The sequence below is a fragment of the Mytilus galloprovincialis genome, chromosome 7 (assembly GCF_965363235.1).
Source record: "Mytilus galloprovincialis chromosome 7, xbMytGall1.hap1.1, whole genome shotgun sequence".
In the NCBI taxonomy this organism is placed as follows: Eukaryota; Metazoa; Mollusca; class Bivalvia; order Mytilida; family Mytilidae; genus Mytilus; species Mytilus galloprovincialis.
Window position 1 is genome coordinate 77,945,278 of NC_134844.1, and position 6,364 is coordinate 77,951,641.

Below are 6,364 nucleotides of genomic sequence, written 5' to 3' on the forward strand. Positions count from 1 at the left end.
TTTAGCATACTGAATATTAATTATGATGTTCTTACTTTCAGTTCAGGTCCTGATAAAAATTTTACACATCCAGTACAGAAAGAAGCGTTTCTGATCAATGAAAGTTTTCGTGTTTTTCTAGGGAGAAATGATTTTGGAATAACATTATATAGGTTTAAAAGAGCTCAAAAAATTTCATAGTGAACAGTGGTCATTTCATCTGAAATTTCACTGATTTAGATCGTTAAATTATTGCACAGGTACAATTCATAACAATGGAAAAAAAACCTGTTCAACAACTTTAACAAGGCGAAAAAGAAAGTCGAATAGTGAAGCCCGTAAACAATACTTTTTTAATCAGAGCATGCAAATTGAAGATTATGTTATATATTTTACAATAATCACATTCGCAGAACAAAAACATATATTTTGAGAATCCCAGACACTATATTAGTTGACAGTTCTTCCACTAATTCCACGTGTTTTCCGGTTGTAGTAAACTCGTAGTAGCCCACAATGCATTGTAGCTCATTTAGTCGATTGGTCAGTTTTTTCAAGGCCGTATTGGCCTTGTGTTTGGGAAATTACTATGCAAATATATTCTGACGTAAAGAAATCTAGAGTTCTCGACCTGTGTAAGTGACCACTGAATACCCCGTAAATTTGTGATTTGAGTGAAAACTCGAAATTACCGACATGATCTAACAGTATGAAAACATTAGCATTCAACTGAGACAACAATTATAATAATGAGAAAAAAAATGATAATAATAATATATAGATATCTATATATAAAAATACACTAGATAAACCATATGACATGCTAATAATGTGTAACAGTAAAATCTATCGGTGGTGGAGGGGAGGAAGGTGGTTAACAAAAAGAATGGCGATGCCTTCAACGTAAACAAAGAAAATTTATAAATAGTTTTCACGTGCTAAAAATAATTGAATGTAGATAATGCAATGAGGAACGGTAAGGGGCAAATCGTCTTTTCTATAAACCTGAATTATATACATAATTCTCATTTTATACACAAGAAAAGCTAGGAATATAATTTTATTGCTAAACTACAAAACATATTAACTAATACAATATACAATTAAAAACCAATTGTTCAGAGAACAATTGAAGGTCTTTCCATCAAAACAATGTATTTTGATATGAAAAGTTGTGAAACTAAGTTTAAAATGTCATTTCAATCGTCAAATGATAGCTCCTAGTAAGCTGATTCCAAAAATATATTGTTTCCATACATATTTTTTTAAATAAGGGAGATAATTTGTTACTTCCGGTTTGAAAAATGTTACTTCCGATTATATTTGAATATTTACTTGACACTGATTCCAAAAATATCTGGTTCTATATACTTTTATATTAATAAAGTACAAAAAATAGCTACTTCCGGTTTACAAAAAGTCACTTCCGGTTTGTTTTTTTCAAGGTTAAATGGTTTGAGACCTTTTTCTAAAAGTTGTATATCTTTATCATGTATACATATAGAATAAAAGCAAAGGTCAAAATCTAGAACGTCAAATTAAGCTATGACCTTGAGATCAATTTCAAGGTCATAAACCAAGGACCTCAAATCAAAAGACCATAGGTCTTAATTATATTTAGTTAATGAGTTATATCACCAAACGCGTATTTTTAAATACAAGAGGGGAGAAAACTCCCTTTTACATTCAACGTACGCTTGCAATCAAAATTTACATCTTACGACATGTCGCAACTAACAATTTAGTAAAAATAATTTGTTGATATCTTATACAGTCTTTGGATATAAGTGAAAATAAGCCAAATTCAAATATTAGAATATGACCTTGACCTTTGACCTTGACCTAATTTTCATTTTTTGGGACCAAGGACCTCAAATCAAAAGATCCTAGGTCTCTATCACTTATGATTTATAAGATAGAAATTCATATCACTTATATCAGATGCATAAGGAGAAATAACTCTCATATGGAGCGGTCATATCGCTTCGGTCAAAATAGGACAAATCATGCGAAGGATATAACGAGCAATTTTGTAAAATAAATTTGTCATAATCTTTTACGGTTGCGAAGGAGATGTGATAACAAGGAAAACAGTGTTTGGGGAGATAACTCCTACAAAGAAAAGTATTCGTTTACGCAGGGTAAATTTCAAAAGCGCATAAACTGTTCGATATCATATACAAAATATCTAAGCGACATATTGCGAAACAAATGTTTATCGCAAGAACAAAATTAGGCGGAAGAAAAAAAAAATAATCAGAAGAAAAACAATAGGTCTTTCCACAGAAAAGTGGAAAGACCTAATTATATACAATACTTTTTTGGCGTACGGCTGTCTCAGCAATTTAGCATGCATGGTCACTTTATCCGAATTTTTTGAAAAACAAATAGAAATAGTGTAGTTGTAGGCAAATTGCGGTTTGCTTGCAAAGATAACTTTAAAGTAGTCAGATCGGCTGGTTAGTGCCCAGTGTCTAATCTAGTTTAAAGCTACTATAGAAACACTATATTATGCACAATCCGCTCTCCTGGTTCCAAAGCATGTGATTGATAAGCATCTGAACTGTGATTCAGATAAGTAGCCAAAGATATAGTAGAAAGCCAGAGAGAGCCGATCTGCGAAACAGTTAGCATAAGCCTTTGTCTGAGCTTTCTAGCCAGAAAATATTGGCAAGACTTATGCTAAAGTTAGGATGTAAGTGACCACTGAATACCCCGTAAATTTGTGATTTAAGTGAAAACTCGAAATGACCCCAAAAACAGATGTTGAATATTTCGATTAGGCCGATGAGACAGATGGACCCCAAATTGAAGGGAGTATGAAAAATAAGATTATGGTAACTATGAAATGAAGTTTCCAGCACTTCCGATTAAAGTGTTTTTGGAACCAAAAACAGCAAGAATAGCATATAAGAAGTTCTTTGACTGTTAAAGAAATTGTTCTCGATGTTGTCAGTAATTTCATATTCATAATATTCAGTTTTCAAGTAAGAAAATTATAACTCATTAAGGGTAATAACTAGTCTTAACACGAAGTATAGTTTAAAAATAAAAAGCATATGACTTTGACAATCTGAAGTATATACATGATCATACTACGCTATCATGATGCTCAAAATAGAATATATTCAAATCATATCAGGAAAAGTGCACCACGTTTAGTTCAGTAACATATTCTATAACTATGGATTGTTAAGCTCCAATGATGAGTATCTTCAAGCTCATAGAAAGGGGATTACTGTGTGTGTGTTCCGTCATAGCATGCAGATATGTTTCTAATGCACAAGTGAAACTAATGAACCACATATCCAATGAAGATGTTTTTTCCAATAATAAAGCAACACACTGCAGTCGACGGGGATTATTATGCCCCTGTTAATCAAATTGAAATTTCATTATATAGAATTGTAGTCTACATGTATTTGACAAGAAAACACTCATTCTAAACAGTGGATTATTATGCCACTGTAAAATCGCTCACATATTTTCCATGAACTCTACAAAGAAAACAGTTGAATAGTAAAACTAGACTAATCGGATATCAAAGCTAGCTGGGCTTGCTTAGTCGTTGATTTTGGAGTATGAATATATCTGGTATAGCATTCGGAACTCCAACGACCTAAAATCTTGATTAGGTGATCTTCAATTTTTGATGCAACCGATGTTGCCGCTCCTATTCGGAAGCTGTGTCCGTTGTAATTAGATGGGTTGAGTCCGATAATTTCCAAGATGGATCGAACATGATTGATGAAAAACGTACGTGTTAGAGCCTCTCCATTTTCCATAACAAATAGCGGACTAGATTTGCAAGCTATGCTGAATCTAGATCTTTTAACATCGAGGTATCTAATCAACGATTTGACCGGGCACACAGAAGTATTGTTTTTGAAAAGATAAATATTTACTCCACTTCTGAAAGGGTCTGTTTTAGACGTCTTTAAATGTAAGATTGCATAATCCTCCTCGAAAGTGATGTCTTCTATACATAGATTGCAAGATGCATCGAAGTCCGAGTTGACGGTTAATTCACCACAGCGGAGAAATCCGAAGTAAGCAACGACACAAGCTGCCTCAATAAGTGCAGTTACAAATGGCGAAAATATTCCCTTATGAAGCGCTGTTATCATATTTTTAATTATATCATAAGTTAGCGGTAATCTTTTTCGGGAACTCTTTATTTCTTGTTTTTTAATACCTCTGTAAATAGTTTCTAACCTAAGCAGTTTTGAAGAGCAACAGTCAGTGAATAAACACTGTACTCCGGATTGAAGATATATGTATCTTAAACCGCAAATGTACATTTTTATTGTAGAACATTTTATCTTAAGATTTTCGTGACAATGTGTAGCGTAATGCATTAAAATATCTTCTGTTAGAGGTGGTATATCTGTTTTATCTTTTTTTTAACTTTTGCATTTAATTCCACATTACTTGCCAAGATTTCGGACACGGAGTGGGTACTGTCTCTGCTGCTGGTGCTGCTTTTTGGAAGGTCTGAAAATCAAAGCGAGATAAAGAGTCAGCTATCACATTTTTAACTCCGGGAATATGTTGACATTGAATAGTAAAGTTTTGTTTAACGGATAGCCATGTTAGTGTTCTCATTAACTTCATAAAGTCTAGCACTTTAGATCTTCCTTTGTTAACTATATTTACAACGGCTTCATTGTCGCAGTGGAACATGATACGTTTCTTATTCCATAAGTGCCCCCATAATAAAGATGCAACAACAATCGGGTACAGTTCTCTAAAAGCCATGGACATGTCTGAATCGAGTGAAGTTGATAGTTCAGAAGGCCAAGTACTACTGAACCATTTACCTTGAAAAAAACCTCCGCAACCAAAGTTAGAAGCCGCATCTGTGTACAGTTCAATGTCACTAGCTAAAGTTATATGTTCGTCATAAAAGAAAGTAACTCTATTCCAGCCTTTTAGGAAATCTCGCCACATGATTAAGTCAGTTCTACAGTCTTTTGATAATGATATATAGTGATGTAGTTTATCAACTTTTGTAGATAACTTAATGAGATAGCTGACAAACGATCTACCCGGACGAATAATTCTGGCCGCAAAATTAAAATGTCCTAACAGTTGTAATAATTCTCTTTTCGTTACCAATTTTTTATGCAGAAAACTGTCAATAAAATTTGAAAATCTTTCTACCTTTTCATTAGGTAATCTTGCTTCAAAACTTACAGTGTCTAGTATGATTCCTAGATACTCGATAGTACAAGTGGGACCTACAGTCTTTTTCTTAGAAATCGGAATATTTAGACGATTGAATATAAGCGTTATTAGCGCCATTGTTCTAAATCCGCAAATGTCTGGTGGTTGAATAGTGAGAAAATCATCTAGGAGATGAAGTATAACTGGTATGCCGTAATTTTCCTTTGCTATCCAACAAATAGCCCGTGATAGATTGTCAAAGATGCAAGGCGAGCTGCAAGAACCAAAACAAAGTCTTACATAATGATAATAATTGTTTTTCCATTTCATGCAATATAAGTGATGCTGGTCTTTACGAATCCCTAGCTGTTTGAATGCATCGGTCATATCGGTTTTGTTTAGAATTGTTTGCTTTCCGCAATGCTTGATGGCCCTTATTGCGTCATCTATTTTTACATAAGATAGCGAACATACCTTATCTATAAGACTATTGATGCTTTCATGTGTTTCGTATGGAGAAGATAGATCAAGGATAAGACGTTTTTTGCCAGAATATTTGCCTTCTGCAATCCCAATAGGACTAACACGGTAAGTTTCGAAAGGTGGACTACTAAACGGGCCTTTAACATATCCTTTATCTATTTCTTGTTTCAAAAGCATATCAACACTTTCGGGGTCTCTGATGGCAGAAAGTAAATTCTTACATTTAAACGTAGGTAAATCGAGTATAGATACTAATGTATCAAAACCGAAACGTATACCATTCAAAAGATACATAACAAAATGTTTATCTGGGTGTTCTTTAAGTTCGTATTCAAGTCTGTTTACGTTTATAGGTGACATATCTAGTCAGATGTTTGCTTTTGGCATTTCTTTTTGTGAAGCTTTAGATAAGTTGGATAATTTATCTAATTTTGCAGTTTCATTGTTTGACCTTGGTTGTTTTGTCTGTTGTTTGGCTAAACTACAAGTTTTCATGCCATGCCCGCTTGACCCACATTGACTACATGCGTGCATGAATTTGCATTCCCTTCTATAGCAAGTGCCGTAATTGTAGTTATTGCAGAGTTCTGCCCCTGCAATACTAGAAACCGGTCTGCCCCTCTTATCTGTGTTACGAATATTTGTAGCCCCTTGGGATAAAGTTGGATTGCCGTGTTTTGCCTTTTCACAGAATTTTGATGTGTGGTCAAATTCCTCGCAGTGAGTACATGCTCTG